This window comes from Oncorhynchus gorbuscha, linkage group LG12 (genome assembly GCF_021184085.1).
Source record: "Oncorhynchus gorbuscha isolate QuinsamMale2020 ecotype Even-year linkage group LG12, OgorEven_v1.0, whole genome shotgun sequence".
NCBI classification, from domain to species: Eukaryota; Metazoa; Chordata; class Actinopteri; order Salmoniformes; family Salmonidae; genus Oncorhynchus; species Oncorhynchus gorbuscha.
The window spans coordinates 34,070,212-34,088,066 of record NC_060184.1 but is presented as its reverse complement, the minus strand read 5'-3'; the positions used below and the strand labels follow the sequence as shown (position 1 = coordinate 34,088,066).

General features: G+C 41.7%; 1 protein-coding gene across 1 annotated transcript in view; it reads right to left on the bottom strand.

The window, feature by feature from the left end:
* The window catches only part of LOC123990909 (exostosin-like 3), a 43,604-nt gene extending 29,141 nt beyond the window's left edge, over positions 1 to 14,463 (bottom strand). Inside the window, 1 exon segment of the mRNA XM_046291921.1 lies at positions 14,223 to 14,463. The gene's annotated coding sequence lies outside the window, so the exon portion shown is untranslated.
* Positions 14,464 to 17,855: the final 3,392 nt, after the last annotated feature.

Genomic DNA, 17,855 nt, shown 5'->3' with positions numbered 1-17,855 from the left:
AGCCAGCTGACTGCCCTGAGGGCCTGTCTCTAGCTGAGTTACAGTGGACCCACAGAGAGGAAGAGAGACACAGAGAACCTTATTCTAGGACCCGTCATTAAAAGCAGATAACTCAGCACCAATAACTAACAATGAGCTGGATTGTGATCAGACCGTGTCTGTAGCGGTGCGCATACATTGGTAATTGGAATGCTCTCCACCACTGTGTGTGCAGGAATAGGTTGTGTGGCTCGGTTGGTAGAGCATGGCGCTTCCAACACCAGGGTTGTGGGTTCAATTCCCACGGGGGACCAGTACGAAAAAGTATGTAAGTCGCTCTGGATAAGATTGTCTGCTAAATGACTAAAATGTTTATAAAAATGGTGCATACCGTGTGTCCCACTGACAGATGGGCCTGGGTGCCTCCAAGCCAGCTCTCCAAATATGAGAGACTTTAAAGAGCAGTTGTTTGAGTGTAGTTCTATTGACATGTGGACAAGAACAGAAGCAAAAGCCATGAGGCATCATTTAACATGTTGAGAAAGACTATGTCCAGCCAAGTAACTATTTAACAAAAAGAACATGTGCAGGCTAGCTACCCATTTTGATTGGGCTTTATTTACCTTGAACTCCCTCTGCAGAACAGGCTGCCCGAGTCTCCCCAACAACTGGGTTTCTCAGTGCACACACAAAGTGTGGGCAGCTATTTCACTGTCAAGCTCCATCTTTGTTTGGCACGGTCTGTCTCGTGACAAACCCCCCAAAATATATTGGGTTTCGTTTGAGATAGAATCCTCATACGACCAAGTGAAGAACCTGGAGTATGACCCCCCCCCCCCCCCCAGCCCGTCCGTCCGTCCGTGCCACACCGTTTAGTCTGCGCCCCACTACGTTGGCAAGACAACAAAAAAAAACGACAAGAAAGACAGTCATTTAATGTGAGCGGCTCAGCGTTGTCAGGATTTTGAAAGCCATGTAGTATATGCCTGGTATTAGAAAAGTAGGTGATGCATGGTCCGTGTGACGCGTTGTCAGGATGAGAATCCACCTTCACGGGGGAATTACAAACTAAACGGCTGTGAGTGATTGCCGTTTGACCCTTTCGTTACCGCAATCAAATTACAGACAAAGGCATCGTGGTACTCGTTAAATCCTATGTGCCAGCCTAATTTGGCTAGATAGAGGAGGGAGTGGGGTGCAATTAATTTAGTAGCCACAAGACTAGCCTAGCCTACATGTCGAAGTCCGGTTCTGTACACGGACAGCGTTATGAAGCAGCAGAGCAAACATCTATTGTTATGAATGAAATACAGCATCAAAAAGGTCTGCCAGCAATACATTACAAGCATGTGCGCGAGCGTGCGAGGTGAAACCGTAAATGCAGAACCACTGACTAGAAAAACAGAGAGAGAACCTTTCAAGCCCATTTCCCTAAAATACTTATGACACGAACAAACTGAAAAAACACCTCATTTTAATGCTCCTTGCTTTATTCCCAGTTAGTCTCGCAGGTAGCTACATTAAAATCATTTTGAATTATGGGAAACATCTGATCCAGATGGGGTAGTGGGGCCCCTCCTGATAACGGCTGTAAATCCACTGGGAGGAGATTCAAGGCCTGAGAATGACCAAGGGCTCCAATTGAAATGCATTACTTCTCTTTCCTGGGTCTTTCCAATCACAGCCTTCTCTCACTTACTTATTCTCTGACCGGGAATCTTTCGCATAAGTGTATTGGCTATAAAGCTGAACGCTAATTTTCTTATGTCATTGAATGCCCCCTAAAATGTACATTTCTACTCTTTAAAAAATATATATTTACACTTTATGCTGCAGATCAAACAGGCCATAGGACTCTGACGCAGTTCTTGATGAGGATGGATTGGCGCCCATTTAATCATGAGCTGAGCTCGCTTTGGTATTTGAAGGGCAGGGCAACCTTAATTAGTCAACCGGGCTGTAATCAAGCATCGTCTCCAGCAACGCGAAGCCAGACATTACACCCCACAAGCACTTCGACGGCTTAGCGTCACAGCATTACAACAAGTCATTCAAGGGAAGTGAGAGAAAAATTTGAGGGGGAAAAAAACAAGTTCCTTTTTGTATTCTAGGGTGGAGACTGCTGGCTTCGGTGATTGATTCCATTTCAAATTCCCTGCGGCTGACGCTTCCTCTTGGAGTGTCAGACGCACGCACGCGCACGCCTCTCCCTTTCTCTGGTCAGGACTGACATCCGCAGCGGTGCGAGTTGCAGCCATCCGAGGCGAGGCGCTGCAGTGAAGTGCCCCAGGGCAGAGGGCACAACAGGAGACGCTGGCTGTCTGTGCTAATGGAGAAATGAAGTAGAGAGCAGCAGAGGAAGCAGCACAGGCCAGATGAGCTCCATCCATGGCACACAGACAGACAGCACTGCAGTCAGTCAGCAGGACCTTGTGTCAGCCAGAGAATGAAAACCAGTTTAACGCACAGACAGGATCTGTCAAGCAGCGCAATAACGAACAGGCAACCACACAGAAAAAAACAGGTGCTCTGAATGTTAAGGCCACAGCATATTAAGTCTACCTTCCAAACATTGTCAGTGTAATGACTCTAGCTTAGAACTGTACAGTGCTATAGTTTCATTTGGGAAGGCAGAGTTTGTGCCAGAACTCTCCATTTCTATGTATGAACACAGAAAGTTGATCATGCAGATGACCAAATTAAAGGGATACTTCGAGATTTTGGCAATGATGCCCTTTTTCTACTTCCACAGAGTCAGAAGAACTTGTGGATACCATTTTTATGTCTCCTTGTCCAGTATGAAGGAAGTTTGAGGTAGTTTCGTGAGCCAATGCTAACTAGCGTTAGCCCGACTGGCAGTCTATGGGTAATGCTAGTTGACAATTACACTAGCTAGCAACTTCCTTCAAACTGCATGCAGAGACAAAAATGGTATCCATGCGTCCATCCGACTCTGTGGAAGGAGATAAAGGCCATCATTGTCAAAATCCAAAATATCCCTTTAAGCAAGACTAACAGAGGTTAGAAGCAACCCAATGGAAACAGCGCTGTAAAAAAAAAAAAAAAAATCAGCCGAATGAGCCTAACACTTGCACACAGCAAGCCAATTCTAAATAAATAAATCCTACCTCTTGTAATCTGGCCATAGCAGCGGTGGCAGCCCTGGTTTCCTGGGCCTCCTGAGAGCCTCTCTCGCCCTATCCCAGCCTAGGCAGCTAGCTTAGCCCATCACAGATGGAGGTAAGCCCTGCCAACAGCTGCCAGCCCCAGCCCACCCCCTCTTCCTCCCCCCACCCCATTCTCCAGACTCTCTTGGATTGTGGGAGAGGAGCCAGGGTGATTAGCCCCTACCATGGGGGATTTACGTTGGTATACCGCCACAATGGAGACGGCACCCAAATCTTAACAGTTAACGGAAACATTCACAAGGCAAAGACCCACATTTCACTTGTATGCATTTTGGACGTCAATGAAAGAGCAACAGTGAATATCTGGCGTTGGAGACCGCCATCGATCCATTCCAGTAACAAGTAAGCACCATTCCATCAGCAACTAGCCAAAAGCTTTCAAGAGCCCAGAAAACAGAGGGCCATGGCACTAGCAATTTGGTCTGAAAAGGACCCACATAGACCACGTCCTGTTCATTGACAGCCTATTCACAGGACGTTATGTTCTGCCACCCCTCTAACTGGGCTTCCATTCAAATATTTATCCTTGGCCCGTGCTAGGCTAGCTATTTATTTTTAACTGCTTTCATCTTAACTACACATATGTTTACATTGTGTGGGGGTGGGATTGCCATCGGGATCCTCTGGGGGAGAGAAAGAAAAAAAAGAGGGCAAACGGGGCTCTGGAAAAAATGTAGCTTGGGAGAGGATGGATTAGCTAAGTAATCCCGATAGTGAAGCGGGGCCAGGATTTAACATGCGTGTTCCTCTGCTATCCACAGTCTCTGCCAAGAGCACATAATTCTGCCACCTCCCTCCCTCCCTCTCACATACCAACATTCTATCAGAGTGCAATTCCTTTACTCTCCATGCTGATTTCATCTGCCTCTGATCCCTTCATGTTCTCTACCTACACAGTGGACTACTCTCCATATTCTCTGAAACGCAGTGAACTGAACTTCAGAAGTGGCGCTTGGCCCGTATAAATACCTTTCCCCCTCTTGACAGAGAGCGAGAGAAAATAAAACAGATGTTGATGAGTCAGGCTTTAGAGCCCGCCCTGCAACACAAACATTCATCGACAAACACGGCCAAACGTCTGCACCCTCTCAGCGCTGTCGGGAGAAAGTCGAGCAGACACTGCAAAAGGCAACACCTCTAGCTTATTTGCTAATTTATTGTCATTAAACTGGCACCAGTAGACATAGCTTGCACATTAAAAAAACATGAAGTAATTGCCCACGCACATAGACGCCTCAGCAATGGATCAAACGGAGCAGCTGCATCCATTCTCCCACAAGAGCTTCATGAAATGGGTTTCCATTGCCAAGTAGTCGTACACAAGCCTAAGATCACCATGGGCAATGCCAAGTGTCGGCTGGAGTGGTGTAAAGCTCTCCACCGTTGGACTCCGGAGCAGCGGAAACGCGTTCACTGGAGTGATGAATCACACTTCACCATCTGGCTGTCTGACGGACGAATGTGGGTTTGGCAGATGCCAGGAGAACGCTACCTGCCCCAATGTACAGTGCCAACTGTAAAGTTTGGTGGAGGAGGAATAATGGTCTGGGGCTGTTTTTCATCGTTTGGGCTAAGCCCCTTAGTTTCAGTGAAGGGAAATCTTAACACTACAGCATACAATGATATTCTAGAAGATTCTGTGCTTCCAACATGGGTAAGACCCTTTCCTGTTTCAGTATGACAATGCCCCCAGTGCACAAAGGGAGGTCAATACAGAAATGGTTTGTAGAGATCAGTGTGAAAGAACTTTACTGGCCTGCACAGAGCCCTGACCTTAGCCCCATCCAACACCTTTGGGATGAATTGGAACACCGATTGCGAGGCAGGCTTAAATCGCCCAAGATAAATGCGCGACCTCACTAATGCTTGTGGCTGAATGGAAGCAAGTCCCCGCAGTCATGTTCAAACATCTAGTGGAAAGCATTCCCAGAAGAGTGGAGGCTGTTATTGCAGCAAAGTGGGGGACCAACTCCATATTAATGCCCATGATTTTGGAATGAGATGTTCAACGAGCAGCTGTCACATACTTTTGTATTGCATTTTTTCTTTTTGAGGTGGAATGAAAAACATACTTTTTCCCCCACAAATTGTGCTCTGATGGACTAACTGATACTCTAAATCACGATTCCTTAATATGAAAATGTATATTATTTACACGATAACCACTAAAAAGCAACTATATCCTCTATAAATACGCAAGTAAATACGAAACACTTGTTCAGTTACCTTAAGTACAACTTAAAGATCGATGGCAGTGGATAAGAATGCAGAAGTGTTTTGGGCTGAAGCACCACAAGCACACTAATAAACAAGGCGGCTGAATTAATTTAACTGCCTCAAGGTCAATCTGAAACTTTCCACAAGACCAAACTCCTGTAACACGCAGTTCATAATGTCACCACTTTGTATTGAGTAGATTCACTACGTCGCTTTACAACAGTCAAAGGTCATGTGAAGAAATCATTTTCTCCATCTCTGGCTTGTTATCCCATAATGTACTAGCACACGCTAGCTGTTCACTACGCAAAATGTTTCCTTACTGAAATCAATGTAAACTACACTGTGGTCGAATTCAAAATGTGTTGGCTATATATTTAAACTGTAAATGGCATGCGCTGGTGACGTCAATGCAGGAAAACGCTTCCCGCACTGGTTTCAGTCACGCGCTCTAATTTAGCTGGCTAACAATATTCTCATCATGAATGAAGCGCATGGCCTGAATGATAGATCCGTCAACTCAGGGTTTCCCAAACTAGGTTTGTTTATTCACTTCTTGATCAGCCTTGGTCAAAGAGCCCTGAGTAAAGTAGGTGCAGCCACATAGGGCTGGGTGATATGGCCAAAATATCACATCACAGTATTAAAAATATTTTAAAAACATGGTATTTGATGGTATTTTATCTTTTTGAATAATAAAAATTCTTCATTTGCTTTATGAGTAGTGCGTGACCCTAGAGTGGCAACACATACATTCTCAGTGATTTCAATGGGTCTTTCTGCATTATGATGGTTTTCTACTGTTCAATTCAACTTCCACATAAAATTATTTTCAGCATTTTCCTGCACTCCATTTACACACTGCCAAGTAGGTTTGCACAATATGGGCCTTATTTTTAACCAAATGTTGCAATCGCGATTTGAAGATTAAGAGCTCAACACTTCGGTGAACTGTTGGAATCAGTGGGCACTTTGAAGTGTTGTTTGACATGACAACATGTGAAAATGCCAGGAGGCGTTATTGTGACAGGAACCAGTGCTAATAAGTGTTTCCTAGGGGACCCTAGAATCTTTGGCTACATAGAATTCTCTCTTAAATTGTTTTAATATATATATTTTTTTAACCTTTAGTTAACTAGGCAAGTAATTTAAGAACAAATTCTGATTTACAAAAGGCCTCCTACAGGGGCTGGGATAAATTATATAACACATCACAACGCTACATAAAGAGAGACCTAAGACGTCAACACAGCATGGCAGCAACACAGCAACACCACATGGCATCAAAACAACATGGCAGCAGAACAACATGGCAGCAGAACAAAATATGGTACAAACATTATTGGGCACAGACAACAGCACAAGGGGAAAGAAGGTAGAGACAACAATACATCACACGAAGCAGCCACAACTGTCAGTTAGTGTCCATGATTGAGTCTTTGAATGAAGAGATGGAGATAAAACGGTCCAGTTTTTTGCAGCTCGTTTGCTAGCTGCAGCGAACTGAAAAGAAGAGCGACCCAGGAATGTGTGTGCTTTGGGGAGCTTTAACAGAATGTGCCTGGGAGAACGGGTGTTGTATGTGGAGGATGAGGGCTGCAGTAGGTATCTCAGATAGGGGAGAGTGAGGCCTAAGAGGGTTTTTAGAAATAAGCATCAATCTTGCGACGGGTGTACAGGGATGACCAGTTTACAGAGGATTATAGAATGCGGTGATGAGTCCTATAAAGAGCATTGGTGGCAAATCTGATGGCCGAATGGTAAAGAACATCTAGCCGCTCAAGAGCACCCTTATCTGCCGATCTATGAAATTAAGTCTCCGTAGACTAGCATGGGTAGGTTGTTCAGCTGAATCAGGGTTAGTTTGGCAGCTGGGGTGAAAGAGGAGGGATTAGGATAGATGAAAACAAGTCTAGATTTAACCTTAGACTGCAGCTTTGATATGTGCTGAGAGAAGGACAGTGTACCATCTAGCCATACTCACATGTACTTGCATGAGGTGACGACCTCAAGCTCTAAAATCTCATAGGTAGTAATCATACTGGTGAGGTGAGCGGCATTCTTCTTACCAAACCACATGAGCTTTGTTTTGGAGGTGTTCAGAGCAAAGTTAAGGGCAGAGAAAGCTAGTTGGACACAAAGAAAGCTTTGTTGTAGAGCGTTTACCATAATATCTGAGGAGGGGCCAGCTGAGAATAAGACTATCATCTGCATATAAATGGATGAGAGCTTCCTACTGCTTGAGCTATGTTGTTGATGTACAGTGGGGCAAAAAAGTATTTAGTCAGCCACCAATTGTGCAAGTTCTACCACTTAAAAAGACGAGAGAGGCCTGTAATTTTCATCATAGGTACACTTCAACTATGACAGACAAAATGAGGAAAAAAATCCAGAAAATCACATTGTAGGATTTTGAATGAATTTATTTGCAAATTATGGTGGAAAATAAGTATTTAGTCACCTACAAACAAGCAAGACTTCTGGCTCTCACAGACCTGTAACAACTTCTTTAAGAGGCTCCTCTGTCCTCCACTCGTTACCTGTATTAATGGCACCTGTTTGAACTTGTTACCAGTATAAAAGACACCTGTCCACAACCTCAAACAGTCACACTCCAAACTCCACTATGGCCAAGACCAAAGAGCTGTCAAAGGACACCAGAAACAAAATTGTAGACCTGCACCAGGCTGGGAAGACTGAATCTGCAAAAGGTAAGCAGCTTGGTTTGAAGAAATCAACTGTGGGAGCAATTATTAGGAAATGGAAGACATACAAGACCACTGATAATCTCCCTCGATCTGGGGCTCCACACAAGATCTCACCCCGTGGGGTCAAAATGATCACAAGAACGGTGAGCAAAAATCCCAGAACCGCACGGGGGGGACCTAGTGAATGACCTGCAGAGAGCTGGGACCAAAGTAACAAAGCCTACCATCAGTAACACACTACGCAACCAGGGACTCAAATCCTGCAGTGCCAGACGTGTCCCCCTGCTTAAGACAGTACATGTCCATGCCCGTCTGAAGTTTGCTAGAGAGCATTTGGATGATCCAGAAGAAGATTGGGAGAATGTCATATGGTCAGATGAAACCAAAATATAACTTTTTGGTAAAAAAGTCAACTCGTTGTGTTTGGAGGACAAAGAATGCTGAGTTGCATCCAAAGAACACCATACCTACTGTGAAGCGTGGGGGTGGAAACATCATGCTTTGGGGCTGTTTCTCTGCAAAGGGACCAGGACAACTGATCCGTGTAAAGGAAAGAATGAATGGGGCCATGTATCGTGAGATTTTGAGTGAAAACCTCCTTCCATCAGCAAGGGCATTGAAGATGAAACGTGGCTGGGAAAATCTTTGGAGGGAGTTGAAAGTCCGTGTTGCTCAGAAACAGCCCCAAAACATCACTGCTCTAGAGGAGATCTGCATGGAGGAATGGGCCAAAATACCAGCAACAGTGTGTGAAAACCTTGTGAAGACTCATTGCCAACAAAGGGTATATAAAGTATTGAGATAAACTTTTGTTATTGACCAAATACTTATTTTCCACCATAATATGCAAATAAATTCATTAAAAAATCCTACAATGTGATTTTCTGGATTTTTTCCCCTAATTTTGTCTGTCATAGTTGAAGTGTACCTATGATGAAAATGACAGGCCTCTCATCTTTTTAAGTGGGAGAACTTGCACAATTGGTGGCTGACTAAATACTCTTTTGCCCCACTGTAAATTGAGAAGAGCGAGGGACCTAGGATCGAGTCTTGGGGTACTCATTTGGTGACAGGTATTGGCTGAGACAGCAGATGTTCTGACTTTATACACTGCACTCTTTGAGGTAGTTAGCAAACTATGTCAAAGACCCCTCAGAGATACCAATACTCCTTCGCCAGACCACAAGAATGGAGTAGTCTACCGTATCAAAAGCTTTGGCCAAGTCAATAAAAATAGCAGCACAACATTGCTTAGAATCAAGGGCAATGGTGACATCATTTATGACCTTTAAGGCTGCAGTGACACTTCCATAACCTGAGCGGAAACCAGATTGCGTACCCGAGAGAATACTATAGATTTCAAGAAAGCCAGTCCGTTGATTATTGACAAGTTTTTCAAACACTTTTGATAAACAGGGCAAAATAGAATTTGGCCTATAACAGTTAGGATCAGCTTGATCTCCCCCTTTAAATAAAGGACGCACTGCAGCTGCCTTCCAAGCAATGGGAACTTCCCCAGAGAGGAGAGACACATTAAAAAGGTCAGAGATAGAGTTGGCGATGATAGGGGCAGCAACCTTAACTTTTTATGGCTGCCCATATCAAACAGCCTGCTCCTCAGTCATAGATGCTAATATTTGCATATTATTATTAGTATTGAATAGAAAACACTCTGAAGTTTCTAAAACTGTTTGAAGGATGTCTGTGAGTATAACATAACTCATATTGGCAGGCAGAATCCTGAGTAGAAATCAAAACAGGAAGTCAGAAATCTGAGCTTGTATGTATTCACCAGAGTCCCCAATGAAATCCCCCTGAGATATGAATTATGTTGCACTGCCTAGGGGTTCCACTAGATGTCAACCATCAATAGACATTATAATGATGCTTCTATGTTGTTGTGGGAATGAATGAGAGCAGAATATATCAGCTGTCCATCAAGCAGCCATTTTGGGATCCCACTTTTTCCTCATGGTAGTCACTTGCGTTCCATTGCTCACGAAGACAAGAAGGAGTACTCCAGTTGGAACTTTATTGAAACTATATGTTAAAAACATCCTAATGATTGATTCTGTACTTAGTTTAAATGTTTCTTCGGCCGGTAATATCACTTTAAGTTTTTGTCCGATATAACACTGACCAGAATTAACGTTTGGATATGTATACCACCATGCTGACGCCATCTTTGCGGCTGTGGTGTTTTTAAATTGAGCGCCGTCTCAGATTATTGCATGCATTTCTTTTTCCGTTAAGTTTTTTAAAAATCTGACACAGCGGTTGCATTAAGGAGAGGTATATCTATAATTCCATGTGTATAACTATATTATCATCTACATTTATGATTAGTATTTCTGTTGAATGATGTGGCTATGCAAAATCACTTTATGTTTTTGGAGCTAGTGAATCTAACGCGCCAATGTAAACTAAGATTTTAAAAATATATAAATATTAACTTTATCAAACAAAACATGCATGTATTGTGTAACATGAAGTTCTATGAGTGTCATCTGATGAAGATAAAATTAATCACTAACCTTGAATTATCTTTATTTCTGGTTTTTGTGAAGGCTATATTTTGCTGGAAAATGGCTGTGCTTATTGTGGTGGAGACCTAACAATCGTTTGTAGTGCTTTTGCTGAAAAGCCTATTTGAAATCAGACACTTTGGTGGGACATAACAACGAAAAGATTTAAAATGATATAAGAAACATGTATGTTTTAGGAATTGTAATTATGAGATTTCTGTGGTTTGAATTTTGGCGCCCTCTGTTTTCACTGGTAGTTGTCATATCGATCCCGGTATCGGGATTGCAGCCATAACAGGTTAAAGAAGAAAGGGTCTAAACCATCTGACCCAGATGCTTTTTTAGGGTCAAGTGTAAGGAGCTCCTTTGGCACATCAGACTCAGTGACCGCCTGCAGGGAGAAAGACGGAAGAGCATCAGGGATAGACGCATTAGAAGGACTGGGAGATGAGGAAATGTTGGACGGGCAAGGAGGCATGGCAGAGTCAAATAGGAATGCTGACTTAATGAAGTGGTGATTAAAGAGCTCAGCCATGTGCTCGTCAGTAACAACCACATCAACATTAAGGGACATGGGTATCTGTGAGGAGGGTTTATTCTCCTGGTCTTTAATCTTTTTCCAGAACTTCTTGGGGTTATTAAATAGCTTAATGTAATAGTACCCGCAAAACATCAGTCTCAACTTCAACAGTGGAGAGACGACTCCGGGATGCTGGCCTTCTAGGCAGAGATGCAACGAAAAAGCCATATTGCAGACTGGCCAATAAAAATAAAAGATGGATGGGATGGGCAGAGGAACTCTGCCTAGATGCCAGCATCCCTGAGTCGCCTCTTCACTGTTGACATTGAGACTGGTGTTATGCGGGTACTATTTTATTAAGCTGACCGTTTAGGAATTGTGAGGCGTCTGTTTCTCAAACTCGACACTCTACTTGTCCTCTTGCTCAGTTGTGCACCGGGGCCTCCCACTCCTCTTTCTATTCTGGTTAGAGCCAGTTTGTGCTGTTCTGTGAAGGGAGGAGTAGACAGCGTAGTACGAGATCTTCAGTTTCTTGGCAATTTCTCACATGGAATAGCCTTAATTTCTCAGAAAATAATAGATTGACGAGTTTCTGAAGAAAGTTATTTATTTCTGGCCATTTTGAGCCTGTAATCAAACCCACAAACGAGGATGCTCCAGATACTCAAGGCCAGTTTATTCACTTCTTTATCAGAACGACAGTTTTCAGCTCTGCTAACATAATTGCAAAATGATTGTCTAATGATCAATTGGTCTTCTAAAATTATAAACTTGGATTAGCTAACACAACGTGCCTTGGAACACAGGAGTGATGGTTGCTGATAATGGGACACTATACGCCTATGTAGATATTCCATAAAAAAAATAATCAGTTTCTAGCTGCAACAGTCATTTACAAGATTAACAATGTTTACACTGTATTTCGGATCAATTTGATGTTATTTTAATGGACAATAAATGTGCTTTTCCTACAAAAACAAGGACATTTGTATGCATGTATGTATATATCTATACACACAGACAACCTATATATACATACTCTACCGGTCATAAGTTTTAGAACACCTACTCATTCAATGGTTTTTCTTTATTTTTACTATTTTCTACATTACAGAATAATAGTGAAGACATCAAAACCATGAAATAACACATATGGAATCATGTAGTAACCAAAAAAAAAGTGTTTAACAAATCAAAATGGTGTATATTTGAAATTCTTCGAATAGCCACCCTTTGCCTTGACAGCTTTGCACACTCTGGCTCTGTCGCATACTGGGTAAGTACATATTCAATGGTAGGCTGTGGAAATGTGGAAAACGTCAAGGGGTCTGAATACTTTCCTAAGGCACTGTGTGTGTGTGTGTGTGTGTGTGTGTGTGTGTGTGTGTGTGTGTGTGTGTGTGTGTGTGTGTGTGTGTGTGTGTGTGTGTGTGTGTGTGTGTGTGTGTGTGTGTGTGTGTGTGTGTGTGTGTGTGTGTGTGTGTGTGTGTGTGTATTGCACACACACACAGTGCCTTAGGAAAGTATTCAGACCCCTTGACGTTTTCCACAGCCTACCATTGAATATGTACTTACCCAGTATGGGACAGAGCCACAGAGCACACACACAGACACACTTTTATCTAAAAGATACTTAGTCATTTGAGCATACATTTGAAGTGTGGGTGGTCCCGGGACTCCAACCCACTATCCTTTTAGCGCGATGCTCTAAAAACTGAGCAACAGAGGACCACATAACATTTGGTTTTTAGTGACAGGATTTGGGCATGCATTTTGAAGCATCCTGCCATAGGCCCTACCACTCCCATTGTTTCAATAGCGGCAATGCTTTAGGAGAGCTGTGGGGTAAGTAAATAAAGGCAACTAAGCCATATTCTCTATCATTTTCTCTTAGGATCAATGGATGAAACACTGTCAATAAAATTAAGTATATATACATTTTACGTACCACCCGTTTTACAGAATATACAAATTAAGTGTAATTTTGCTCAAATAACAGTCTGTTTTGGTTATTTTATTGCAGAGGACATTATTTACATGTCTAATGATTGTTTCTTTTTCCAATAGTTTCTTATTGGGTCAAAATGACCCTACTTGGTAACCCATGCATGTAAAATATCAATATAGCTAACATATGAAATCCAATAAACTATCATGATAATTAAGGAAAACTGAGGTTTGCAATTACCTTTATTTAGTACCACTATTCTTAAGTAGTAGCTTTTCTGGGGACCTCTACTGAGGCTTATAGTAACAGAACAACATAACATCCTTGTCCCAAGTCCTTGTTGTTGGTGTGGTGTCACCCTTCTTCATACCATGATTCACTCCATGCCAATGGCACTGAATTGGCTAAGTATTGTGGCAAGCCAACTTCATTGCAGCATGCAAATCAAATGGGGAAAAAGACTAGCTAGTTACATTGACTAGGTAACCAGCTAGCTTACTAGTTAACTGCAATAAACAACATTTTGCTTGCCTGTAACACTGACGCCAAGTACTGTTTAGTCACCTTAATCATGTAATGTCTATACACTATATGGGATCCCGATTGGCGCAGCGGTCTAAGGCTAAGGTCTAACTGCATCTCAGTGCTTGAAGCGTCACTAGACACCCTGGTTCGAATCCAGGCTGTATCCCAACCGGCCGTGATTGGGAGTCCCATAGGACAGCGCACATTTGGCCCAGCGTCGTCCGGGTTTGGCCGGTGTAGGCCGTCATTGTACATACGAATTTGTTCTTAACTGACTTGCCTAGTCAAATAAAACGACATAAAATAAGTATCGCTAGCTAATGACTGTGTGTGTCGTGTCCGTCAGAGGGGAGAGATCAAAGCAAACACGCTCTCGATGGGACTAAGAACGACCGACACAAACACAACGCTGGCTTTTAATAGCATAATACTCGAGGCGACATGGCTAAGTTCATTACTGAATAGTTAAGAGTAATATACGTCTCGGCACAACAAGATGAGGGGATTGGAGAAAAGGCAAAAAGGGGGACCAATAAACCAGCTATCCACAACAGGCATTTACTTGCTAGCGGACGAATGTTAGTTTAGCTAGGTAGTTAGCTTGCTACTCACCCGGTATGAAGCTCCGAAATGTCTCCAAATAAAAACCTTTAAAAGGCTTCAAAATATATGTCACGTTATGCAAGGTGATAACAAAATGGCATGCTCGGTGTTTAATGTAACCATGTACGCGTAGCTAGCTAGATCTAGATCCCCCTGTGTGCACGATCAATTTCACATTGAGCTGCATTGTTGGAGAAGGCTAGGCAAGCATACTGAAGCATTCTGGGACTGGGAGTTGCTGAACCTTGGACAAACTGTAGCGGTGAAGTGCTACACCTTGTGGCCATAAACGTTGTGGTTGTACTGTTATACGGAGTATGCCCACAAGATGTACTGTGCAAGTTAAATAAAACAAAACATCCATAAACAGTCGATTTCATCATTTAAACATATACATTATGTAAACTAAGGGGTATGTAGCAGGGGCATATTAAGCACGACAGCCTCTGACAAAAGGTCTTGACTAGTCTTTACCGATGGCACAGGGCGGGAGGTACTGTTAAAAACCCTCTCCAAACCCTAAACTATAATGGCATTAGGCTTAGCAAGTATTGAGGGAGGCAGCCAGCTGCCCATAAAAGCACATCTATCATGTTACAAAGTGAGAGGTATTAAAACTGCTCTGCTTGTAGACCATGCATACCTCTTTTGAGCAAAGGAAAATCATACATGAAGTTGATTTACTTATTTTCCATGCTTCTTAATATGTAATGAAATCTAGAACAGCATTAATAAAGTAAGCACTATGTAAAGGTTCTAAAAGTAGCCTACACCGTACAAACACAGATTAAAGGGTGTTAGTTGTCATAACCTTTGGTACAAACTAACGATGTGTTCAAACTCTGGATGACAATTTATAATTTGACACGTTTATTCGGTATTGAAGCCACCGCGCAGCCATCTTGGTATTCCTCCTCAAGTGTAAAAACGTATTTCGGAAGCTATACAAATGCATTTATTAATTTCTAATTTGACAGGTTTATTCTATTACAGATACCTTAATGCATACTTTCAAATTATGGCATGTGAGCTAGACATAAACGATTACAAATTAAAACATTTAAAAAAATATATTTTTTTAGAGCGCTAATATTGCTGTCCTCACATTTTAAATACATGTGATTTTGTCCTTGAAACATTCAATTGAAATATTGTCTAATTCCATTAATTTCTATGGACTGTTCCTTCCAGGGAGGGGCAATATGACCAATACATAGCACAGGGTTTCCATACATCGTTGGTAAAAGCACTCGGAGTATGACAAAAGAGATTGCTGCATCTAACAGCCTGCACAGTAGAGGGCGATAAAGTTCTTTATCTAGCTTGTAGTTAACTGATTTACAAATAAAAATCCCTAATAATAATAATTTATTTTATTTTTTATTTTATTTTTTTATTCACAATACAAAACAACTTATATCGCTACACCAAACATGTCTAACAAAACAAAACACAGTTATAAACAAGAAAATACTAAATACATACAAAACATTTAATATATAAAAACATTTTTTTTAAAGAACAACAAGTCTAGTGCAATTGCATTCACTCAGAAGAAATCTCATTATAATGATTCAGGAAGATGTTATTATTTTTCTTATTCACAAGGTATAATTCAACAAGATCATTAAATTCAATCAAAAATATTTGAAATTTTGTTATAGAATTCTGGAATTTTTGTTTTGTGTCTAAAGTATTTGGCAAAAAAATGTAAAAATTCACAATCATTTAAATTGTCTTGTTATCATTGCAAAAGTAACATATTATATCCTTCATGTTAAAAACTTTGATAGTGTTCAAAAAAGTAAAGAAGTATTCTGTTAGGTTTTCCCAGTTTATGTGTTGGTGGGCTATGGTCAGTCTGTTATATCTGGAGTATTTATCCTGTCTTATCTGGTGTCCTGTGTGAATTTAAGTATGCTCTCTCTAATTCTCTCTCTCGTTTTCTCTCTTCTTTCTGTCTTTCTTTCTTTCTTTCTTTCTTTCTTTCTTTCTCTCGGAGGACCTGAGCCCTAGGACCATGCCTCAGGACTACCTGGCCTGATGACGTCGTTGCTTATCCAGTCCATCTGGTCGTGCTGCTGCTCCAGGTTCAACATTTACATTACATTTACATTTAAGTCATTTAGCAGACGCTCTTATCCAGAGCGACTTACAAATTGGTGCATTCACCTTATGACATCCAGTGGAACAGCCACTTTTACAATAGTGCATCTAAATCTTTTAAGGGGGGGGGGGGGTGAGAAGGATTACTTTATTCTATCCTAGGTATTCCTTAAAGAGGTGGGGTTTCAGGTGTCTCCGGAAGGTGGTGATTGACTCCGCTGTCCTGGTGTCGTGAGTGAGTTTGTTCCACCATTTGGGAGCCAGAGCAGTTCAACTGTTCTGCCTGTGGCTATGGAACCCTGACCTGTTCACCAGATGTGCTACCTGTCCCAGACACACTGTTTTCAACTCTCTAGAGACAGCAGGAGCGGTAGAGATACTCTGAATAATCGGCTATGAAAAGCCAACTGACATTTACTCCTGAGGTGCTAACCGGTTGCACCCTCGACAACCACTGTCATTATTATTATTTTACCCTGCTGGTCATCTATGAACATTTGAACATCTTGGCTATGTTCTGTTATAATTTCCACCCGGCACAGTCAGAAGAGCACTGGCCACCCCCCATAGCCTGGTTCCTCTCTAGGTTTCTTCCTAGGTTCTGGCCTTTCTAGGGAGTTTATCCTAGGCACTGTGCTTCTACACCTGCATTGCTTGCTGTTTGGGGTTTTAGGCTGGGTTTCTGTACAGCATTTTGTGACATCAGTTGATGTAAGAAGGGCTTTATAAATACATTTGATTGATTATCACAGATTTACATTCATAGAACAAGTGAGTAAGATTTTCACCATCTTCTTTGCAGAAAATGCAGAATGTATGCACACATGACTGTAAGTCGCTTTGGATAAAAGCGTCTGCTAAATGGCATATATTATTATTATATTATTATTACATCATCAATAGCCACAAATTTGGACGACATAGATTCTTGTGTAGAATTTTAAAGTGCACTTCCTTAAATCTGTTTGGTATACAATATTTGCAAGGCATCAACCAAGACAATGTCAGGAATAAGCATGTTCCAGAAAATGTTTCCTCGAGGCGTAAGTTGGTTCCGTGAATGGGAAATTTGTCTTATGTATTTATTACAACAAGATTTCTCAAGTAAACTAACGCCTTCCAAACTGAGATCTGGATAAGCTCTGTGATCATCACCAAAGCTAAGATGAGTTTTCATTAGTGTAGTTAGACCTCTGGGAATGGCTTTGATCACAGAAATAAACTCTCTGAAAGGAATTGGAAACTCATTCAATGTTATAAATTCTGCATATGCAAGAATATTACCCCTGTTGTCGAAAACATCAAAAACAAAGTAAATATTCCTCTCATGCCAGCTAGGGTAGAACAATGACTTATTCCTTACAGATATGTTTGAATTATTCCACAAATAGCTTTATGAGTGGATAAATTATGCAGAAAACATATTTTCCAGGACATTAAAGCTTGTTGGTGAAACCTAGCCAATTTAATGGAATACAATTACATTTCAGTAAAAATTGAAAACCTCCAAACTTATTTAACACATTGTTTGGAATG